We start from the raw sequence: 22160 nt of genomic DNA, 5'->3' as shown, positions 1-22160 counted from the left end.
CCAGCATGTTTTTTTGCACTCAAGGTATCCTGACAGAGAAGTCCAAACTCTATGCCATGAGTGCTAAACTGGGTTTCCAACCTACTTTTTTATTTTTAAATTCTCACCCAAGGATATTTATTGATTTTAGAGACTGAGGGAAAGGGAGAAAGAGAGAGAGAGAGAAACATCGATCATTTGCCACCTGGATGTGCCCTGACCAGAGATGGAAACCACAACCCAGATATGTTCCTGTCTGGGATTTGAACCCTCAACCTTTTGGTGTACAGCAGGGTGTTCCAGGCAACTGAGCCACCCAAGCAGGTCCAGATCACAGATCTTCTCAGCTTTGTGGGCCTTACTGTCTCTGTCACACCTGCTTCACTGTAGTTGTAGGATGAAAGCAAGCCTCCATAATCTATGACTGAATGCGCATGGCTGTGTGCCTATAAGACTTTATTTGCAAGAAGAAGTACTGGGCCAGATTTGGTCTGGGAATTGTAGCTTGTCAGCGGTGTTACATCGTATTTTCTGAATTAGGTGGGAGCAGGACCTAGACTTCAGCCAACTCCGTTCTGTACTTAAATTTCAGTGTTGTTAGATTCTTTGCTCATGGCATAGGTACCATTTGCCAGAAGATCCTTTCAGCTTCAGCTATCCACACCCACCTGTAATTCAGTTGTGCAGCTGGGCAATTACAATGGAAAGAGTCCCGTTAGATGAGGTTTAAGCTTGATTTGACCCCAAAGAATGGGGAATGTGACGAACATTTTTCAAAAAGGAAACCTGGGTACGAACTGTACGGCCCCAACGTGAAACAGTTAATGTATTCAATAGCTGGACACAGGAATGGCATGTTCATGGACCATGTTGACAGCACAAAACACTGAAACTGTTAGCAGAAAGCTAAAGTCAATAGCAAAGGCAAGTGAACACGGCCTGTAGAACCCAGCAGGGAGGCTGCAGACGGTGGCCCTTTGTCCGAGGCGGGAGACCCTCAGCCCAGAAGCTCAGAAGCAGCTGTGCCTTCAGGTAGAGAATTTCTATTATTCCCATTGCTTCCAAATAAAGCAGGTTTTAAAAAATTAAGTCTAGTTTTTATTTTATGAAGAAGCCACTAGTTTGTTTTAATTGCCTGCCTATTTAGAAAGTGTTGGAGAAAGTAGTGTTCTTATATGTGGAAATATTTAAGTGTTAGCTGTTTTAAACTCAAAAGAATATTGGCTGATTTAAAAATTAATAAAGGCGCTTGAATATTTTGAGAGCTCTACTTGGGGAATCTGGAACGATATTATTGCCATTATTTACAATAATTTTCCTTCTGTTCAACTCAAGAGGATTCACAACTGTTTAGTTCCCTTCTACCAAGTCCCTTTCCACAATTCCGAACAACACAGGTGACAAACGAGCAGTGAACACGATTATTCCTCTGGATGTCTCAGTTTGCATCTTGTGTCGAGTCCGGGCCACAGAATGTGTAGAAAAGCCACGTTCTCTATATGGCAATTGTGTGCTTCATTCACCGTCCACACGTTGACAAGAAACTGTCCTTCACCTTAGATTAAGGCTCATGTTAAATACACCGCACCCAGCAGAGTCACACATGTGTCGCTTTCTCTTTTAGGATGGTTCCCTTCAGCCAAGCAGCTTATTTCATTTGCCTGTTTGCTACAGTCTCCTGTGGTGAGTGGGTTACCTACCAGTTAAGGGTGTGGGAGGGAAGTTAGGAAGGACCAGGCACCTCTGGAAAAAGCTACTGAACATAGAGCTTTGGGGAAGGAGCCAGGCCCTAATTAGTCAGGACAAGTCCTTTTAATGCTCAGCATTTCCCAGGCACCTCAGGGCGAGGAGCCCAGGAGTGAGAGTGCCTCTGGGTATGTGTTGCAGAAGCTTCTGTTTGGAAAGGACTCTCTGCAAAGCAGCTCTAGAACAATCAGCCAGCCATCAACATTAGTAAAATCAACTCTGTCTGAATATTCAAGAGAGCCAGGCATTTTAAAGTGTCTGTGTCCAATCTGAGTACCCTAACAGGTTCACAGTACATACTTTGATTCTTTCAGGCAACCTGAGAACCATTTCAAAATTGAAAGTTCCTGGTTTAAATTCAATTCAGTAAGCCATCATTTGAAAACCTCTAGTTTCAACAAACCAGTGGTTTTGACCTTATTACTCTCTCTCTCCCCATTCCATGAAATTTTCAGGGAATTAGGAGGATTCTGGACACCATTTCCCTTGAATCCTGGTAGAGGGGTGTTTTGTCTGTGCCGCCCTTAGGGGTGGATTTGGAGTTTATGTTGACATAGGACAATAGCACCCCGGTGCTATTTTCTTATTTCTCAGATGTATGGCTAAGATAAACACCTCTTGGGTGAAGGTTTCCTTTCTAAAGAGAGATAATTTCTTCAGGAAGAAGCTTTTATTTTCTAAACCACAACTCCCCTCCACGTGTACCCTCATTCTTCATTGTTCTTCTGAGCCATAACCACGTACAAATCCACTGGATGCTGAGGATTAGAAGCCAGAGATGCCCTGAACCATGGCCACCACCATTTTCTCTTTTTGGAAAAAAATTATATATATATTCATGCTAGGAAAATTGGAGGTGCAAGTAAGCAGAAAATGAGAAACTACATATTGTCTATAATCTCATCATTCAGAAATGGCTACTTTTAAAGGTCTTTTGTTTAATCTTCCATTTATTTTTCTATATATTTAACAAAGATGTTATTAATTATAGATATTTTTATTACTCACATTTCCTATTTATAGCTATCTTTTTATGTGATTTGTATGTCATGCTACTTGAAGCTTAGTACTCCCCCCTATTCATGTTATTTTTGCATGCAGATTCCTGCACACAGACTCAATTATTTCGGTAGAATAACCTTTTAGAAATAAAATACAGGGTAGAGAGGTGTGGGGGTTGGGGAGGTTTCATGCTCTACATTGTGAAATTGGCTTCCAGAAAGGCTCTTCCTACGCTGACTTTCTCCCCAGCCCAAGGGAGGGATCGTTTCCCCACGTAGCTGACGGGGCTGTTCATCAGTTGTCCTGTCCCCGCAGCTCTTCACCTCTCTGGAGCAGTCGCCTAACTCATCTCTGGGAAACTGCTGCCTCCCGGTTTGAGCCCATGCGCTGGTGGCTGTGACCCAGGCAGGCCTGACCCAGTCAGTGCACACAGCCTGCTGCTGAGGTGACCTGCTCAGAGCCACCGCCTGGCAACAACACTATTGTTTGCACTTCTAGCGATAATCCTGGTTTTTCTCCTTCAAACTGGACTTGAGCTATGGGAGCACACAGAGGCCTGGGCTCTGACACGGTCTTGCCATTATGTGGAGCAAAGGAGACACCGAAACAGCAATGGTCTGCAGACAAATGGCGTTATAATAGGGTCAGCTGAGCCCCTCACCCAGGTCTGCCTGAATCCAGATTCACCGTGGACGCTGGGGTCTGAGCCGGTACATTTCATTTGTACTCGGTTACTTTGAACGTTGAACTAGGCTTTTTGTTTGTTTGTTTGTTTGTTTGTTTTTATCATTTGCAACTAAAGTCAGTACCTCAACACAGGGAACTTAGATAATTTAAAATGTTTGCTACTCTGGTGAGTAAAATGGCATCTAGTTGGTTTAACTTGCCTGTAGTTATGATTCTTAACAATTTTTCATGTACTTAATCAGTCACTTGTTTTACTTTTGCAAATTACCTGTTCATATCCTTCACCCAATTTTTAAAAATCAGAGTGCTGTTCTTCTCCTTATTGCTTATATAATTTTCTAAAGCAAAACCAAATAGCCCAAAGTCTATGACACAAGCCCAGTGTGATGTAACATAACTCTATGTTATGAGATAACGTGTGTCACATTGCTTTGCACACTCTAAAATACAGTACAGAAAGCCTCTCATCAAGTTGTCATCATCATCATCACCAGGTTATGAGCATAAACAAGAACACTCACTAGAACTTTCTTTCTGGTTCTCTCCAAACTTAGTGTATTTCTAGCTGCCTTACCCTCAGCCGAGTCACCTGGCAGTTGACAAGGGCTCAGGCCCAGAATGGGGGCTCTCAGGCTAACACCACTCATTGTTGCACCCTTTCTGAGCATTGAGGTGGGGAAGGTGGTAGCTTAGTAATTCTGAATCAGCCAAAAACACCAGTCACCTAAGAAGCAGGCCACTCCTGTATTCCTGGCACTTGTATTCCCAGAAGCTCCCACCTAAAGAGATCGCTGCTCTTCCTAAATATAAACCTTACCCAGAGGCAAGTCATCTTAGCCACACCTCTGAGAGGGGGAGAAGCAATTTTGTTAGGTTGGGTTGTCATAATAGAGCCCAGGGCTAGAATCCTCAGAGGGGTTGGACAGTCAGAGGAACTTTAAACCTGAGTGTTAATGAAATACATGTGTCTAAGCTGGAAGACAATACAAAAATAGACATGATTAACACTGAAGCATGACTGCTGTCCTAAGCCATGGACAAGGTTGTCCCGGAATATCCTGTGGTTAAGGGACAGTTGACCAGCCAGAGGGAATGCACTACTGGAGTTAGAAAAGCTTAGGAAGCAGACTTTGAAGTGGGTCTTTCAAGGTAAACCCAAGAGTATAAGAGTAAAGATAACAATAATAACATGTGGGATGCAGGGTGCTTAAGAACTATGAATAATTCCAAACAGCAAATACCTCCAAATATATCTTCAGCTTGGCATATACATGCATTTGCTTAAATTATCTAAAAACAGAGCTTGTAGAAACTGAGCCAACACTGCCTTGCACTCATTCCTAAAGTAATAAATGCCCAATAATGGATAATTTGCTTAATTAAACTGAGATGAGGAAGAACATTTAATATTGGACAATAAAAGGGAACAAGATGGGAAGTCAGAAGGGCCGGGTTCATGTCCCGGGACTCTCATTAGCCCTGTGGATCATGGATAAGTCGGTACTGCCCTGAAACCCAGTTACTTAACTGCTTTCTTAAAAAAAGAAAAAGTCAGATGCATCTGATCAAGCCTGTCTCTAGCTTCCCTTACAGAACTATTGTGAGAATCTAGGGGGATGTTTGTTAAGTGTTTTGAAAAGAGACCATACATCATTATTTTTAAGACATGATATTTTCATAGCATGTCAGGCAATAGAGAGAGGCCAAGCTAGGACTGAATTTTCTTGGCAATAATCTATGTGCAAATTATTATTAGATTTAACAAAAATCCACCCCAGTGTTTTTTCATATAGAAGTACCCATAAAATGCCTTTGCATTATACCTTGTTCAAATAGAGGCCTTAATATGTTTTATTCTGCCTCTCTACTTAAAATCATGTTGCACAGATCTTTGGGTATTCCATCGAGGAACTAAGAAGGATCAGAACACAGATACATTTCTATTAAAAGCATTATTTGCATTTGTTCCCAATTAATGTGTGTTTTTACAATGATAATATCACAGGATGCGTAACTCAACTATATACGAATGTCTTCTTCAGAGGCGGTGATGTGACCGCCATGTACACCCCGAGCGCCCATCACTGCCAGGTGATGTGCACCTTTCACCCCAGGTGCCTGCTATTCAGTTTTCTCCCTGCAAGCTTAACTAACGGCACAGATAAAAGGTAAAAGGTGATATTTCCGTATTGGGGAAGCTAGTCATTTTTCAAAATGGAAGCAGGTGTGTGCAAAGTGGTGCAGCATCTCACAGGGGTATGCTTCTCAAATGGGGTTCAAGGAGTCACCTAGAGTGGATCTTCCATAAGTACTTTCTTGGGTTGAAGCCCAGACTTACTGAACCAAAGTCACTTTGTCTTGGAAATCTGCATTTTAAACAAGTGCTGCATTCACTTAAAGCAGTAGAAGCTAGTCTTATTCTATCAAAGGTTTATAAGGAAAATGCTTGTGAATTGTTGGGTGAAGCGATTGTTTCAAGAAAGGATTTAATAACAGGTGTATATTTCACCTGCACAAAAACTCATGGTCACAACTGTCAATAGCACAGTCCTAAGAAAAGAGAATGGAAAGCAAGCATTTTGTTGAGAATATAATTGAATAAGATCCAGAACTTGTGACCTTTGGAGGGGCCAGGTCTGAATGGTGCTTATAGTAGGACAGTTGGGTCATCTAGGGTACATATGGGGAATGAATATATATTTTTAACTGGTAATTTGGAAAAGTAAGAGCACTGAAAAAATAATTGCTAATTAAAAATGTTATTAGATCATAAAGTTGCCTAAATACAGCCATAGTTTGATTATACTTTTCTTTAATTTTGATCAATGTCCAGAATGAATGTGTCTTCATCATTCCCATTTCCACATTTATAATTCTTTTTTAATCTTCATTCTATTTGAATTAAAACAAAATAGGACTTAAACAATCATCCTTTGATTCTGCATGTTAATCTTGTACAAAAAACAGATTTGATGTGAGAGGCATTAACTTTTTAAATAAAGTTGAGCTACGTTCCATAATCTTCTGAATAATGAAATCACCATTAAGATTGACATTAAAGATGAAAAAAAGTCTTTCATCAGGTGTGGACTAGAAGTAGTTAATAAGCAAGATAAACACCATATGTAGATTCAACTCTCATGACTGACATAATTTCTTTTGTTGTTGTTAATTCTCACCCAAGGATATTTTTCCTTTGATTTTTTAGAGAGACTGGAAGAGATAGAGAAAGACAGAGAGAAACATCGATGTGAAACACATCCATTGGTTCCCTCCTGTTGGTGCCCTGACCAGGGCCCAGGTGGGGGAGGAGCCTGCAACCAAAGTACCTGCCCTTGACTGGAATCAAACCCGGAACCCTTTGGTCCACAGGCCGACACTCTATCCACTGAGCCAGACTGGCTAGGGCTATAATTTCTTTTTTGTTTAATTGATTTCAGAGAGAGCAAGGGAGAGGGAGAGAGGGATAGAAACATCAATGATGAGAATCATTGGTCGCCTGCTTCCTGCCTGCCCCCTACTGGGGATGGAGGCTGTAACCGGGTTATGTGTCCTGTCTTGGAATCCAACTGTGACCTCCTGAGTCACACAGGTGAGGAGGAAATAATTTCTTAAGTAAATGAAAGTATATATAAAAATAATCACCAGATAGGAACATAATTCCCCCAAATTTTAGGACCTCAGGAAAAGTCATTAACTCTTTAATATGATTGACTTTCTTCACTTAAAAATGTAAACGTAAAGGAAAACAAGGCTGAAGTTAGGTATTACAAATACCATTAAATATTGTATTGCCTCTAAGAATGTTCTTTCCAGCAAGTGTCAGGGAAGCTGCCCTGTTTTTCTTATTGCTGGCTCTATTTATTAGTGTACAAAAATGCTAGACATTTCCTCAATGTGTATTTATTCCTCTACTTCCTAAGTGACGTTGCTTTTAAAAACAGGTTTGGTTGCTTCTTGAAAGACAGTGTTACAGGAGCTCTGCCAAGAGTGCCACGGACAAGGGCAATTTCCGGACATTCCTTAAAGCAATGTGGTCATGGAATAAGTGGTAAGGTGTGGCTTTCTCAGCTCAATTTGAATGAATAATGAGTCTCCCCTAAGAGTAGCTTCTGCTCCAAGTCTGTATTCCCGCAGATATTTGGAAGGGAGCGCTGAGAAAGATGACAGAGCAGGGTAGTGCTCTGGATGTATCTTCTTGTCTTTAGTCCACACATGCTTAGGGAGCCTCTATTATTTATGAGCTTAGCACTACAGGGTAAGAGTTGCAGAAAGGAAATGCACATCCAGCCAGTGGTCTTCCCTTGATTCCGGAGAAGAATCTTAAAGAGAACACAGAGGGGGTCATCCCGGTGGTTCTTCCTGATTCTCACCCAGGGTGATTTTGTCATTTTTCCAAGGGGCATTTGACAATGATTGGAGACTTTTTTCCGTTTTTACAACTTGGGGATGATGCTATTAGCATCCAGTGAGTAGATATCAGAGATACTGCTACACATTCCACAGGGCACAAGGAAGACCTCCAGCAAAGATACTCTACCCCAAATATCTACAGTGCTGAGGTTAAGAAACCTTGCTAACCCCCCTCCCTGAAGGGCTGGGTTCTGCAATTCTTGCTAAAAATAACACTGCTTAGAAGAAACGTGAGGACTAGGAGGCCAGAGAACTTTAATTCTGATGCTTTTTGCTACTAATGTGTTGGGAAACAATCCCAACCCTATCCTCATAAATTTAAGGCAAATGACCTATAACTCTCACATGACTGATCAGAAAACAAAAGAGTACTGAAAAGATTCTCTTAACTGATAGGTTGGCAGAAACTAAAAATAATCATGTTGTGACTCTTCACCTTTGCTATTCTATGTTTCTTATCTACAGTTAACCTCATAGTTTCAAATTTCAGATGTTTACAAACTTTCTATTCTTTCCTCCCCCGTTAACACCACTCCCTCAGCACAACACATTTTGTGCCTGTAGTTTGTAAAGTGAGCAGCCCTTAGTTTTAAACATGGTGGCCTGACTCAGCCAATAGGAGGAGTACATTTCCTGATTTATAAGATCACATTTATACCTTTAGAGAATTTAGTGTAAATTATCCAAATAAGCATTATTTTTAATTATGGTATCAGTGAAATTTAAAGAAAAATAATATTGTGCCTTTTCAATTGTCTTTATTGCCCCTCCTCCATTAATCTACCCACAGAGCTTGATTTAATATTCCCTTTTAACTCCCCCAAATAACTTTAAAAAATTAATGTGAAAAATTTCCAGGCAAATAAAGTTTCTAAACTCAGGACCAATTTTAGTTTCAAACATTTAGAAGTAGGTTTATAGCTTTAAACTAACCGTAAAGAAAAGTTTTGGTTTGTAAGTATCCCATCCCAACTCTTAGCCTGTTTCTTTTCTCATATGCAGCAGAACTGGGAAGATATTCCATTTCTACAATCTGCAAACTCCTGTGTGCATGAAGCACCGTGAGTAGTCCACGGTCCTGCCCACCTCAATGTATTGTTTTTCTAATCCTTTGTGTGTTTTCTGTCATTCCCACCATTAAGTCTAGTTTTAGGACTTTTTCAACCTTACCTTTAGGAGTGGAACAATACATACAATAGATTATTTTCTTTAAGGAAAAACAGAACCTAACTCATAAATTTGGTTCACTGTCTGTGAAAAGATTGTCTATCTTTTTTTAAAATATAAGATACATTTTAATTGGAAGGGTGGTTAAGTGGATTTTAAGAAAACTTAAAAGCAAGAAGGAAAATGGTTTCACCATGCCTATAAAGAACTCTCCACATTGTATGATAATGCTGTGACATATAGATGTCAATCACAGGGCTGACAGATGCAATTTGCAACCAGACATGAGTAGTTGAAAACCAAGGGATGGGCAAAGAGATAAGAAGCTCCTTCACTCAATGCAAGAGGTTAAGGCTTTACTGAGGCAACCACCTAGCACACAGCAGCAGGGCCTCACTACTACCGCCTCATCTCCCACTGCTCATGGACCATTTCAGCAAAGTATTACCTGTATTGCTGCACACACCTTGCAGTTTAGAAGCAAAGTAACCCCTTCCCATGCCAGTACTCTAACACATATTAGAATGCGTTTATTTCAAGCAGCTTGATCACTTAATGATGTAATAAAAATTCTAAATCCCCTAATGAATAGGGCAGTTGTCAAAACCAGAATATCACCCTTCAAAACTACACCGTCCAAATTGATGATCGGCTTCTAGAAGGGAAACTGAATTTGCTCTATGCATCTTATTTGTTCAGCTTGCCACAGAGACATTTATGAAGAAATTGATATGAGAGGAGTCAACTTTAATGTATCTAAGGCTGAAAGTGTTGAAGAATGTCAACAAAGGTGCACCAATAACATCCACTGCAAATTTTTCACCTACGCCAGGCAAACATTTCACAATGTGGAGTACCGGTGAGCAAAATTCAGTGTTTGTTCTTTACCAGAGTGATTTTATGATTGAATTGCATTCTTCTTAACCTTTTTTGTTTTCCAACTGAAAACTAAACAGGGCGTTTAGAACTAAGCACTCTCCTAATATACTTACTTTTGCTATCATTTCCCCTGAAGAGAGTAATTTTCATTTGGTTCACTGATAGCTGTGCTTGTGGAATGAAGGTTCAGTAGGAAAATGTCTTATAGAATAAGGTCTCCCACCCCATTCTCTCCTTAACCTTTCCTTTGCAGAGGAGGAGGATGTCTATTTCATTATCAGTCATTGTTTAGATTGTTTTGTTTATTTTTTCATGGTCCATGGATCATTTCAACATGAAATGGATGGCTGTGTGGACCTTGCGGTGTAGGAAGCAAAGTAACCTCCTTTCTTCACCTTCAGGAACAACTGCCTGTTAAAGCACAGTCCAACCGGAACACCGACCAGTATAAAGGTGCTGGAAAACGTGGCATCTGGATTCTCCCTGAAGTCCTGTGCACTCTCAGAAATTGGTAATCCCATGGCTACTCCTTCACTACGTAATTGTAGTAGGCATAATAAGAGCTCTCCAAATGAGTTCACAACCTATGATTATGTGACCTGATAGGGCAAAAGGGGCTTTGTAGGTGTGACTAAGGTCAGGACTTTGACAGTGGAGGTGATTCTGGATTATGTGGATGGGCCCAATGAAGTTACAAGGTCCCTTATAAGAGAAAGAGGGAGGCAGAACAATCAGTCAGAGAGAGAGAGAGAGAGAGAGAGAGAGATTTGAAGATGGAGGAAGGGTCCATGAGCCAAGGAATGCAGGTGGCCCCTAGTAGGAAAAGGCTAGGGAAGCCCTGACAACATCCTGATTGTAGCTCAGTAAGACCCATTTCAGACTTCTCTTCTCCAGAACTGTGAGAAAATAGATGTGTTGTTCTAAACCACTAAGCTGATGGTCATCTGTTATGGCAGCAATGGGAGGCTAGTGCAGTGATATGGCAAAGAAAGCTAGAGGGTCATTTCTTGGTGCTGTCCATTGTGTAGTCAAGTGATTCTGGCATAAGGAATCCATGAAACCCTGTTGTTTCAGACATACAAGTAATTTCAGTTTGAATTATCCAGAAAATTGCCATGACATTCTGCCTTATTTAGCCGATCAGGGCGGGGATGATAAGTTGTTATTGAAATCAAATCACTGGTAGCCAATTCTACAAAGTATCAAGTGACAACTCTGTGCCAAGCCCTGTAGTGGGTGCTGGGCTAGGACCCCTCCATGGAAGATTGGGAAGTCAGCAACAAAGCATCTCTTTTCTTATTTGTTCCTTCTCTTCCCCAGAACCACCTTTTCCCCTCCCCCAATGTGTACCAGATTTATTGATTCAAATGGTACTGATTTTTAATTTTAATATGCAGATTGTTCAAATTTTTGACTACTCCAGATAGGAAGATTTAAAAGTAACTTTAACTGGACACTGGTGGAAATTATTTGTAAATAAACTGTTCTTCATGGAAAATGCTGACTTGCTTTTACTTGGACAAAATGCTACTCTATTGCCAGAGATTTGGTTTATTTTTTTAGTTATATATTTTTAAAATTTCATTTTTTAAATTTTATTTTATTGTTTAAAGTATTACATGTAGTAGTACATATATCTCTTTTTTCCCCCATAGACCTCCCCCCAGCCTCCCCTTCCCCCTGTTGCATGCCCTCATCCCACCCCACCTGTGTCTTGTGTCCATTGGTTGTGCTTATATGCATGCATACAAGTCCTTTGGTTGATCTCTTTCCCCCCCCTCCCCAACACTCCCCAGCCTTCCCACTGTAATTTGACAGTCTGTTCGATGCTTTACTGCCTCTGTATCTACCTTTTTGTTCATCAGGTTATAATGATTTTTATTTTCCATAAATGAGTGAGATCACGTGGTATTTTTCTTTCATAGCCTGGCTTATTTCACTTAACATAATGCTCTCCAGTTCCATCCATGTTGCTGCAAATGGTAAGAATTCTCTCTTTTTTTAATTGTGTCTGCTGATGGGCATTTAGGCTGTTTCCAAATCTTAGCTATGGTGATTTGTGCTGCTATGAACATAGGGGTGCATATATCTTTTCTGATTGGTGTTTCTAGTTTCTTGGGATATATTCCTAGAAGTGGGATTACTGGGTCAAATGGGAGTTCCATTTTTAGTTTTTTGAAGAAACTCCATACTGTTCTCCACAATGGCTGCACCATTCTGCATTCCCACCAGCAGTGCACGAGGGTTCCTTTTTCTCTGCATCCTCTCCAGCACTTGTCATTTGTTGATTTGTTGATGATTGCCATTCTGACAAGTGTGAGATGATACTGCATTGTTGTGTTGATTTGCATCTCTCGGATGATTAATGACTTTCAGCATGTTTTCATATGCCTCTTGGCCTTCCTTCTGTCTTCTTTTGAAAAGTTTATATTTAGGTCAGTTGCCCACTTTTTTATTGGATCATTTATCTTCCTTTTATTAAGTTGTATAAGCTGCCTATAGATGTTGGAGATTAAACCTTTATCCGTGATAACATTTGCAAATATGTTCTCCCATACAGTGGGGTTTCTTGTTGTTTTGTTGATGGTTTCTTTTGCTGTGAAAAAGCTTTTTTTTTTTTTATGTAGTCCCATTTGTTTATTTTCTCTTTAGTTTCCATTGCCCTAGTAGCAGTATCAGTGAAGAAATTGCTTCGGCATACGTCTGAGATTTCTCTGCCTGTGGATTCCTCTAGTATTTTTATGTTTCCTGTCTTACGTTTAAGTCCTGTATGCATTTTGAGTTTATTTTTGTGTATGGTATAAGTTGGTGGTTTAGTTTCATTTTTTTTATTGTGTCTGCCAATTTCCCCAACACCATTTATTGAAGAGACTGTCTTGACTCCATTGTATGTTCATGCCTCCTTTGTCAAATATTAATTGTGCATAGTGCTTTGGGTCGATATTTGGATTCACTATTCTATTCCATTGATCTATATGTCTGTTCTTGTGCCAGTACCAGGCTTTTTTGAGAACAGTGGCTTTGTAATACAGCTTGAAATCTGGTATTGAGATCCCACCTACTTTGTTCTTCTTTTTCAGGATTGCTGCAGCTCTTCAGGGTCTTTTTTTATTCCAAATGAATTTTTGGAGAGTTCTTTCTAGGTCTGTGAAATATGCCATTGGTATTTTAATGGGGAGTGCATTGAATCTATCAATATGGACATTTTAATGATGTTGATTCTACCAATCCATGAACATGGTATGTTCTTCCATCTGTTTATGTCTTCCTCTATCTCTTTTTTCAGTGTCCTGTAATTTTCCATGTATAGGTCTTTTACCTCCTTAGTTAAGTTTATTCCTAGGTATCTTAATTTTTTTAGTGCAATGGTAAATGGGATTGCTTTTTTAGCCTCTCTTTCTGTAAGTTCACTCTTGGTTTATAGAAATGCCATAAATTTCTTGGCATTAATTTTGTATCCTGCTACATTGCTGAATTCACTTATTAAGTCTGTTAGTTTTTTGATGGAGTCTTTTGGGTTTTTTATGTACAATATCATGTCATCTGCAAATAAGGACAGCTTTACTTCTACTTTTCCAATTTGGATGCCTTTTATTTCTTCTTCTTGTCTGATTGCAATGGCTAATACTTCCAGTACTATGTCAAACAGGAGTGGTGAGAGTGGACATCCCTGTCTTGTTCCTGTTCTTAGGGGAAATGGTTTTAGTTTTTGCACATTGAGTATGATGTTGGCTGTGGGTTTGTCATAAACGGCTTTTATTATGTTGAGGTATGATCCTTCTATTCCCACCTTGCTGAGAGTTTTTATCAAGAAAGGGTGTTGGATTTTGTCAAATGCTTTTTCTGCATCAATTGATATGACTATGTGGTTTTTATCTCTCAGTTTGTTTATGTGATGTATCATGTTTATTGATTTGTGGATATTGTACCATACTTGCATCCCTGGGATAAATCCTACTTGGTCATGGTGTACCATCTTTCTGATGTACTACTGGATCAGATTTGCTAGAATTTTGATGAGGATTTTGGCATCTATGTTCATGAGGGATATTTGCCTGTATTTCTCTTTCATTGTGTTGTCTTTATCTGGTTTTGTTATTAGTGTGATGCTGGCTTCATAGAATGAGCTTGGAAGTGTTCTTTCCTCTTGAGTTTTTTTGGAATAGTCTGAGGAGGATAGGTTTTAGTTCTTCCTTGAATGTTTGGTAAAACTCCCCTGTGAAGCCGTCTTTCCCTGGGCTTTTGTTTGCTGGAAGCTTTTTTGATGACTGCTTCAATTTCTTCCATAGTTATTGGCCTATTAAGATTTTTAGATTCTTCCTGATTGAGTTTGGAAGGTTGTATTTTTCTAGGAATATATCCATTTCCTCCAGGTTGTCCAGTTTGTTGAAATAGAGTTGTTCGTAGTATTTTTTAACAATCCTTCGTATTTCTCTGGGGTCTGTTGTTATTTTTCCTCTTTCATTTCTGATTTTGTTTATTTGGGTCCTCTCTCTTTGCTTCTTGATGAGCCTGGCTAGAGGTTCATCAATCTTGTTTATCCTTACAAAGAACCAGCTCTTGGTTTTGTTAATCTTTTGTATTGTTGTTTTTGTCTCTATGTTGTTTATCTCCTCTCTGATCTTTATTATTTCCTTCCTTCTGCTTACACTGGGCTTTTCTTGTTGCTCTTTTTCTAACTCTTTGAGTTGTAGGGTTTGATCATTTATTACCATTGTTTCTTGTGTTTTGTTTTGTTTTGTTTTTTGCAGTAGGCTTGTAGAGCTATGAACTTCCCTTACAAGATTGCTTTCGCTGTGTCCCATATAATTTGGATTGTTGTGTTTTCATTGTCGTTTGTTGCCATGATGTTTTTTATTTCTTCTCTGATCTTTCTGGTAACCCAGTCATTGTTTAATAGCATGCTATTTAGTCTCCATGTGTTTGATTTTTTTGCATTGTTTTTATTGTAGTTGATTTCCAGTTTTATGCTATTGTGATCTGAGAAGATGCTTGATATGATTTCTATCTTCTTGAATTTGAAGAGACTTTGCCTATGTCCCAACATATGGTCTATCTTTGAAAATGACCCATGTGCACTTTAGAAGAATGTATATTCTGTGGCTTTGGGGTGAAATGTTCTGAAGATGTCAATTAATTCCATCTGGTCTAGTGAGTCATTTAGGATTGATGTTTCTTTGCTGATTTTTTGTTTAGAGGATTTGTCCAATGGTGATAGTTGGGTATTAAAGTCCCCTGATATGATTGTATTGCTGTCAATCTCTCCCCTGATATCCTCCAGACGTTCTTTATGTATTTGGGTGCTCCTGTATTGGTGTGTATATATTTACCAGAGTTATTTCTTCTTGTTGGATTGCTCCCTTTAGTATTATGAAGTGGCCTTCCTTATCTCTTGATATGTCCTTCACTTTGAGATCTAATTTGTCAGATATAAGTATTGCTACCCCAGCTTTTTTTTCATTTCCATTCGCCTGAAAAACCTTTTACCATCCCTTCACCATCAGTCTGTGTGTGTCTTTTTTCTGAGGTGGGTTTCCTGTAGACAGCAGATATATGGGTCATGTTTTCTTATCCACTCCATTACCTTATGTCTTTTGATTGGGGTATTTAATCCATTTACATTTAAAGTTATTATTGATAGGTACTTATTTGTTGCCATTTTTATTCTTTATCCTTGTGTTCCTTCTTTGCTTCCTATTTCTTCTTTTTACAGCAGACCCTTTAGCATTTCTTGCATTGCTGGTTTGGTAGTAATAAACTCCCTTAGTCCTTTTTTGTCTGTGAAGCTCCTGATTTCACCTTCAATTTTGATTGCTAGCCTTGCTGGGTACAGTATTCTTGGATTCATACCCTTTCTTTGCATGACTTTGTATATTTCATTCCATTCCCTTCTTGCCTTATGTGTTTCTGTTGAGAAAACAGACGCTAGTCTGATGGGGGATCCTTTGTAGGTAACTTTTAGTCTCTCTCTGGCTGCTTTTAAGATTCTTACTTTGTCGTTGGTGTTTGCCAATTAAATTATAATGTGCCTTGGCGTTGGTCTTTTGGGGTTCATTTTGTTTGGAGCTTCTTGGATTTGTGTGGGTTTTTTCTTGGATTAGTGTGGGTTTTTTCTTCCCTATATCAGGGAAGTTTTCCGTCATTATTTCTTCAAACAGGTTTTCGATTCCTGGCTCAGTTTCCTCTCCTTCTGGAACCCCTATTATGTGGATGTTGTTTTGTTTTGTGTTGTCCCAAAGTTCTCTTAAGCTCTCCTCCTGCTTTTTAATTTTTTTTTCTAGAAGCTTCTCTGCTTGGGTATTTGTTTTGTACCTTGTCTTCTAGCTCACTGATGCAGTCCTCTGCTTCTTCTAGTGTACTGCTGATGCTTTCTATTGAGTTTTTTATAGCAGCAATGTCATTTTTCATTTCTTCTTGGTTCTTCATTTCCTCTTGGTTCTTACACATATTGTTGAATTTGTCTTCCATTCTTTTCATCCACCTTATGACCATTTCTCTGAATTCTTTCTCTGACAGTTTGCTTGCCTCCATTTTGTTTACTTCCTCTTCTGGTGATGCCTGCTTTTCTTTCATATGCAGGTTGTTTCTTTGTCTCCCCATGATCTCCCTTCTCTGGCTGTCTGTTTATGTAGTTTTCTCTCTCCTGCATTGATTTAAAGGCACAAAATACAACACAATAAGGCACAATGCACAAGGCACTGAACACAAATGTATTCACGATATTAATAACCCCAAATAAAGGTGACCACTAGAGAAAAGAGAATTAGAGCATAAGAAAGAAAGAAGAAGAGGAAAAAAGAGTTCAAATTTGAAATTGGGAAAAGGATAAAATGTAAGAGAGATAAGAAAGAGAATAAAAAAGAAGAGGGCAAAAAACTATTTATATGGGGAGAAAAAATCCAATAGAACAGCCACTAATCCCAACAAATGCCAGCAACTGATACCTAGAGATGAATGCAAACTACAAACAACAACTAATATCAAGCGAGGCGAGGGACAACAGAAGCAAGAAGCAAACAAAAACAAAAGAAAACAAAAACAAAACAAAAAGTAAAAGCAAAACAATCCCACAAACAATCATAAAAAAGCCAACATAATCAACAATCAAGCAAACATCAACAAAAAGACAGAGAGAAAATAAATTTGGATAGTGAAAAAGGAGAAGAGAGAGGTGTGTATGGACTTGGAGCATGGGATTGGAAATTAGATATATAAGTAGGGTGAAATTTTAACAGGGGGTAAAAAGAAGGAATAGGGAAAATCTAAAGCAGGAATAGGGTAAGAGAAACAGGACAACATAAGGGGAAAAGTGAGGAAGAGAGTGTTGGCATAAAGGTAAAGTTGAGATAGAGTAAAATGATGCTAAAGGAAAGATGAAAATAGAATGTAGAACACTAATCCCAAAATAAAATAAAGAGAAAATAAAATGACACTTTAAAAAAAAAAAGGTAGAATAGTAGTAGTAGTAATAATACTGATTAAAAATAAAAATGTAATAATTAAAAAGGTAAAATCAAGTGAGGAAAAAAGAAAAAAAATTAGTTTCTTCAGTAAAAGATGAAAAAAATAAAAATGTGCAGTAGTGAAGGTCATTCACTTCCTCTACTGTTCTGTTTGGCTTGCCTGTTTCCTAGTCAGGACAGTATTGAAGTTCCCTGAGTTCCACTGCTCCTCAGTGTTGTACGCCAGTCTTGATTTTTAAGCAGGTGGTGTGTCTTACTTTCTTGAATTCCTTTATTTGTGTTTACACAAGAGTCAATTTGAGCTTCAACCCCTGGCTGGCAGTGTTTTTGGATTAACCTCCAGGTCTATAGGTCCTTTCTAGCTAGCATTTAGATTTCGTTTTTCCTGTGGCACTTAATGCAGTTTGGGGGAATGGGCTGCCCCAGAGCTGGTTCTCTGATCGTTATTCCCCACTCTGATCCCCAGGTTCCACAAAAACAACTTTTCCCTGCAGTTTCTTAGAGTGTCCCCAATTGGGTGATCCTATGTATTGGGCTTAGTAATCAAAAGCAAGGATTTAAAGAGGGGAAAAAAGAGAGCCAGAGTAAGTGTGCGAACTCTGGCGCTGCGCACAAGCCTGTGCAGTCTTTTTTCCCCTTGGGTCTAGGCAGCTGGCACACTGTTAAAATTTTTAGGCTGGCCTTTTGTGCCCAGTTCAGCTATGGGTTGCTTTTTAGAGTTCCCTTCTGTTAGCAGCCTTGCAGAACCCCTTCCACATTCGTGGATCACGCCAGCCCCAACAGCCGCGGACTTTTCTTGATGGGAACTTCCCCAGATCCTCCAACTCCTTCATGTGCATTTCCCTCTCCTGCTTGGACCACAGACCTCACCTTATTCCATGCGAAATCTGACCTTTCCATGCGGGGGTGTAGAGCTCCCCCAAATCTGCGTGCTCACACCACTTAGGACTAGTGTTTCCAGGTTCGCAGCTGTTTGCTGGGTGCAGTTGTATATTCCCAGGAATTTCAGGCTTCCGACAACATTCACTCTCCCCTTCAAGATAGTGCGGTCTCCGCATCAGAGCTGGTTGCTCCGGGAGGGAGGGATTCCAGCAGCAGTGGAGGCTGCCTGGTCAGGGGAACCCCGTCCAGTGATCCCTCACAGTCCCCTGGATTATAGCTGTCCCTCAACTCACAAATGAACACTCCTGTGGGTCCACACACTGTCTCTTCATTCTCTCACTCACATACTATCTTGCAGTCTGCCTTCCCATCAGCAGCCATATTCCTTCTCTAAAATATCATTTTTAATATAAAAACAAAAACTACAAGGTAATAGCTTCAGTCTTTTAGACTATAGGCAACAGGAGGAGATTTCTGAGAAACTTCTATTGAGATGAAGGAATGGCAGAGAATATAGAAGCAAAGTCTCTGATCAGACTAGGGTCTGAGGTTGTTCTAGTACAGCATCAGAGGCCAATAAAGGGTATAGTCTTCCTTCTCTTTTTGTGTGAGTTTGTGTGTGTGTGTGTGTGTGTGTGTGTGTGTGTGTGGTGTAATTCTCCCTTCTCACCTTTAGTATGTATATCCATACTAAAGAAATGGCCTTAATGCAAAGTTCATCATTCTGATTGATTTGCTTTAAGACTTCAGTCTTATTTTCACATTTATTGTATTTTCTCCTTCTGAACTTATATATCGGTTACTTCATAGGTGAGATCTAAAATATCCTACAAAAGGCAAATATTCCTTTGGTAACAAATGAAGAATGCTAGAAAAGATATAAAGATTTCAAAATAACCAAACAGATGATCTGTGCTGGTTATAAAGAAGGGGGAAAAGATGCTTGCAAGGTAATGCCTTCAGTTATAAAAATCATGCAAACTTGGGAAAATCCATTTCAAAATATATTTTCTAATAGAATATTTCATTATAGTGTTTTTAAAATCAGAGTTAAATTATCTTATAATTTCATATATAACCTCTAATATATATATATATATATATATATATATATATATATATATATATATATATTCAATTTTATATAACATTTGTATAACATATTAGGGGCCTGGTGCACAAAGATTCGTGCACAGGGGGGTGGGTCCCTCAGCCCGAACTGCACCCTCTCCAATCTGGGAGTTTCTGTCTGTCTTTGCAATCATATGAGTGAATTGTCTGAGACCCCAATGCAGTTTGGTTTGGTGTTCACAGAATAATAGAGGGCTTTTTTTTTTTCTTTGCTCCATTTGTGGAGATTTCCTAGAAGTTGCAGGGTATCTTCCCTTTAATTTTCCCTCAACAGTGTGACTTTACTTATGTCTCTCACCTTTGCTTTCCCTCCATCCCCACCCGCAACAGTAACTTGCTCCAGGCTCACTTGGCTCTAGTGTCTAGGAGATCCCGCAACGTGTCTGCCACCAGAACTACGATTCCCAGCATTTCCGGTGCTCCCCACGCTCTGGGCTTCTGCTTCCAGTCCAGGGACTGCCACCAGAACTAAGATTCCAAGAATTTCCTGTGCTTCCCACGCTCTTGGTTTCTGCTTCTGGTCTAGGGCAATGGTCAGCAAACTCATTAGTCAACAGAGCCAAATATCAAGAGTACAACAATTGAAATTTCTTTTGAGAGCCAAAATTTTTAAATTTAACCTTCTTCTAACACCACTTCTTCAAAATAGACTTGCCCAGGCCATGGCATTTTGTGGAAGAGCCACACTCAAGGGGCCAAAGAGCCGCATGTGGCTTGTGAGCCGCAGTTTGCCGACCACGGTCTAGGGGATTCACAAAGGAAAAGGACTGTGAACTCCAGCTGCTCCCAGACACCAGTGGCGTCCCTGGGACCCTGGCTGCTTGATGAGGTGCACGTACATGCACACTGGCCACAGGCTCAAAGTAGGCAGGGTCCTGGGGACGCCCACCCCGCCCCGGCCGCTCGACGCCTGCCGCACATAGGCCCTGAAAGGCCCGCCCCGCCCTGCCACTGGCCGTGTGGTGCCTGCACCCATAGGCCCTGAGCAGCCCACCCCACCCCGGCCCCAGCTGCTTGGCACCTGCATACCTCTGTGATGCCCACAGGCCCTCCATATTTGTCAGGTTAATTTGCATACTTGCTCCTGATTGGCTTTGGCGTTGCAGAGGTATGGTCAATTTACATATTTGTCTATATTTAGTGTAGATGTCACAATCTGTGCAGGGACATGCTATATTTAAAGGAGGACAATTGTATGTACAATAATTATCCTAAAATGTAAGAATATTAAGCTTATTTTTTTTAAATCTTTTTATTGCTTTCAGATAGAGGAAGGGAGAGGGGGATAGAAACATCAGTGATGAGAGAGAATCATTGATTGCCTGAATATTAGGCTTATTTGACAGTGGAATGAAGATGTCAACATTTCTTCGTTGGACAATACATTATTGAATTACATAATTTTCACCACATTCAGCAGCTAATGAGCCATATGAGATGCCTGAATATCTATAAGAAATCGGACGTGTGTGGTGTGACTACAGAATGTTAAAGGCACATCTGTCATAACCTTCTCTCACTTTCTTTTCCTGCCCATGTGACACAGGGAGATTCAGGTGGCCCTTTAGTTTGTAAACACAACGGAATGTGGCATTTGGTGGGCATCACCAGTTGGGGTGAAGGCTGTGGCCGCAGGGAACAACCAGGTGTCTACACCAAAGTTGCTGAGTACATGGACTGGATTTTAGAAAAAACACAGGAAAGTGATGGACAGTCTCTGATGAAGTCACCGGCGTGAGGAAACTCCTCAGAGGTGTGGAGGAGGCCAGTCTGAAGTGTAAGTTTTGCAATGTGGGTTTCATTCGAACACTGATCCTTGGGGCTCTGATCTGCAGAACTGGGAGAGTGATATCAACCTCGCATCCCTGCCATGGGGATAAAAAGAGACAGCATACAACGGGGCTAAGGGTGATGTCTCACAGAGGGATGCTTCCAGTATTTGCTAATCACACTAATAATGGAGATAACACTGAACCTCTCCATGATTGTTTGGTGTGAAATAAAATGGCGAAAGAGTGTGATTAAAGAGTGTTTTTTCCCAGGATGTGAAACAGAACCAAAGAAAATAGTTCAGATTCTAGCACAGTGCCTGGTGCCATTCTAATCTCCCTGCTTGTGTGGAACTCAGTGTATCTCAGGGATAACAATTCTCTGTGCCTCACCCATGAGGTCGTTAACCCTACCACTGCCCACCTTACTGGGGGTGAAGAGCCAGTAAGCTTGGGGTTTCTTGAACAAGTGCAAGGGAAGAAACCTGTGTAACATCCGTTTTTCTAAGAAAGAGGTGAGATATTTGAACTTGGGAGAATGGCAATGCATCTTTTCATTTTGACCTCTTGCTTTAGTGACCTTGGAGTGGCCACAGGCTCCAGGCTGACCATGACCGGGTGACATGTGGGGCTGCAGGTGTCTGGTTGCAGCTCCTGCCCTGGGCTCATCACACAGCCTTCGTGGAGGGCAAGGAATCTGCTTGGATGTGGGTTTAGTGGACATCGGGACCCATGATAGTAATTCAGAAGTATTATCTATATATATAAAAGCCTAAGCGACCATCACAACCGAATGGACAACCAAATAGGCTGCATGGGGCAACTAGGCTGGCAGAGGGTTTAGTGAGGGGCGACCAAATGACAGAGCAGCAGGCTGCTTGGGGGAACAGGCCAGCAGGGGGTTAGTAAGGTGCAACCAAATGACCGAGCAGCAGGCTGCATAGGGCGTCCAAGCCAGCTGGGGGGTTAGTGAGGGGTGACCAAATGACTGAACAGCAGGCTGCATGGGGGCGTACAGGCTGGCAGTGGGGGCACTTGGGGC

General features: G+C 40.4%; 1 pseudogene across 1 annotated transcript; it reads left to right on the top strand.

Moving 5' to 3' along the window:
* Nucleotides 1-1604: 1604 nt before the first annotated feature.
* Nucleotides 1605-21087, top strand: LOC308243453 (plasma kallikrein-like; annotated as a pseudogene). Its single transcript has 7 exons — nucleotides 1605-1662; nucleotides 5420-5582; nucleotides 7359-7465; nucleotides 9694-9853; nucleotides 10275-10411; nucleotides 19041-19168; nucleotides 20896-21087. The product of its transcript is annotated as a plasma kallikrein-like (transcript).
* Nucleotides 21088-22160: the final 1073 nt, after the last annotated feature.

Source organism: Plecotus auritus, assembly GCF_963455305.1.
Source record: "Plecotus auritus genome assembly, chromosome: 3".
NCBI lineage: Eukaryota > Metazoa > Chordata > Mammalia > Chiroptera > Vespertilionidae > Plecotus > Plecotus auritus.
The sequence above is the reverse complement of the archived record's forward strand: the minus strand, read 5'-3'. Positions and strand labels throughout refer to the sequence as shown.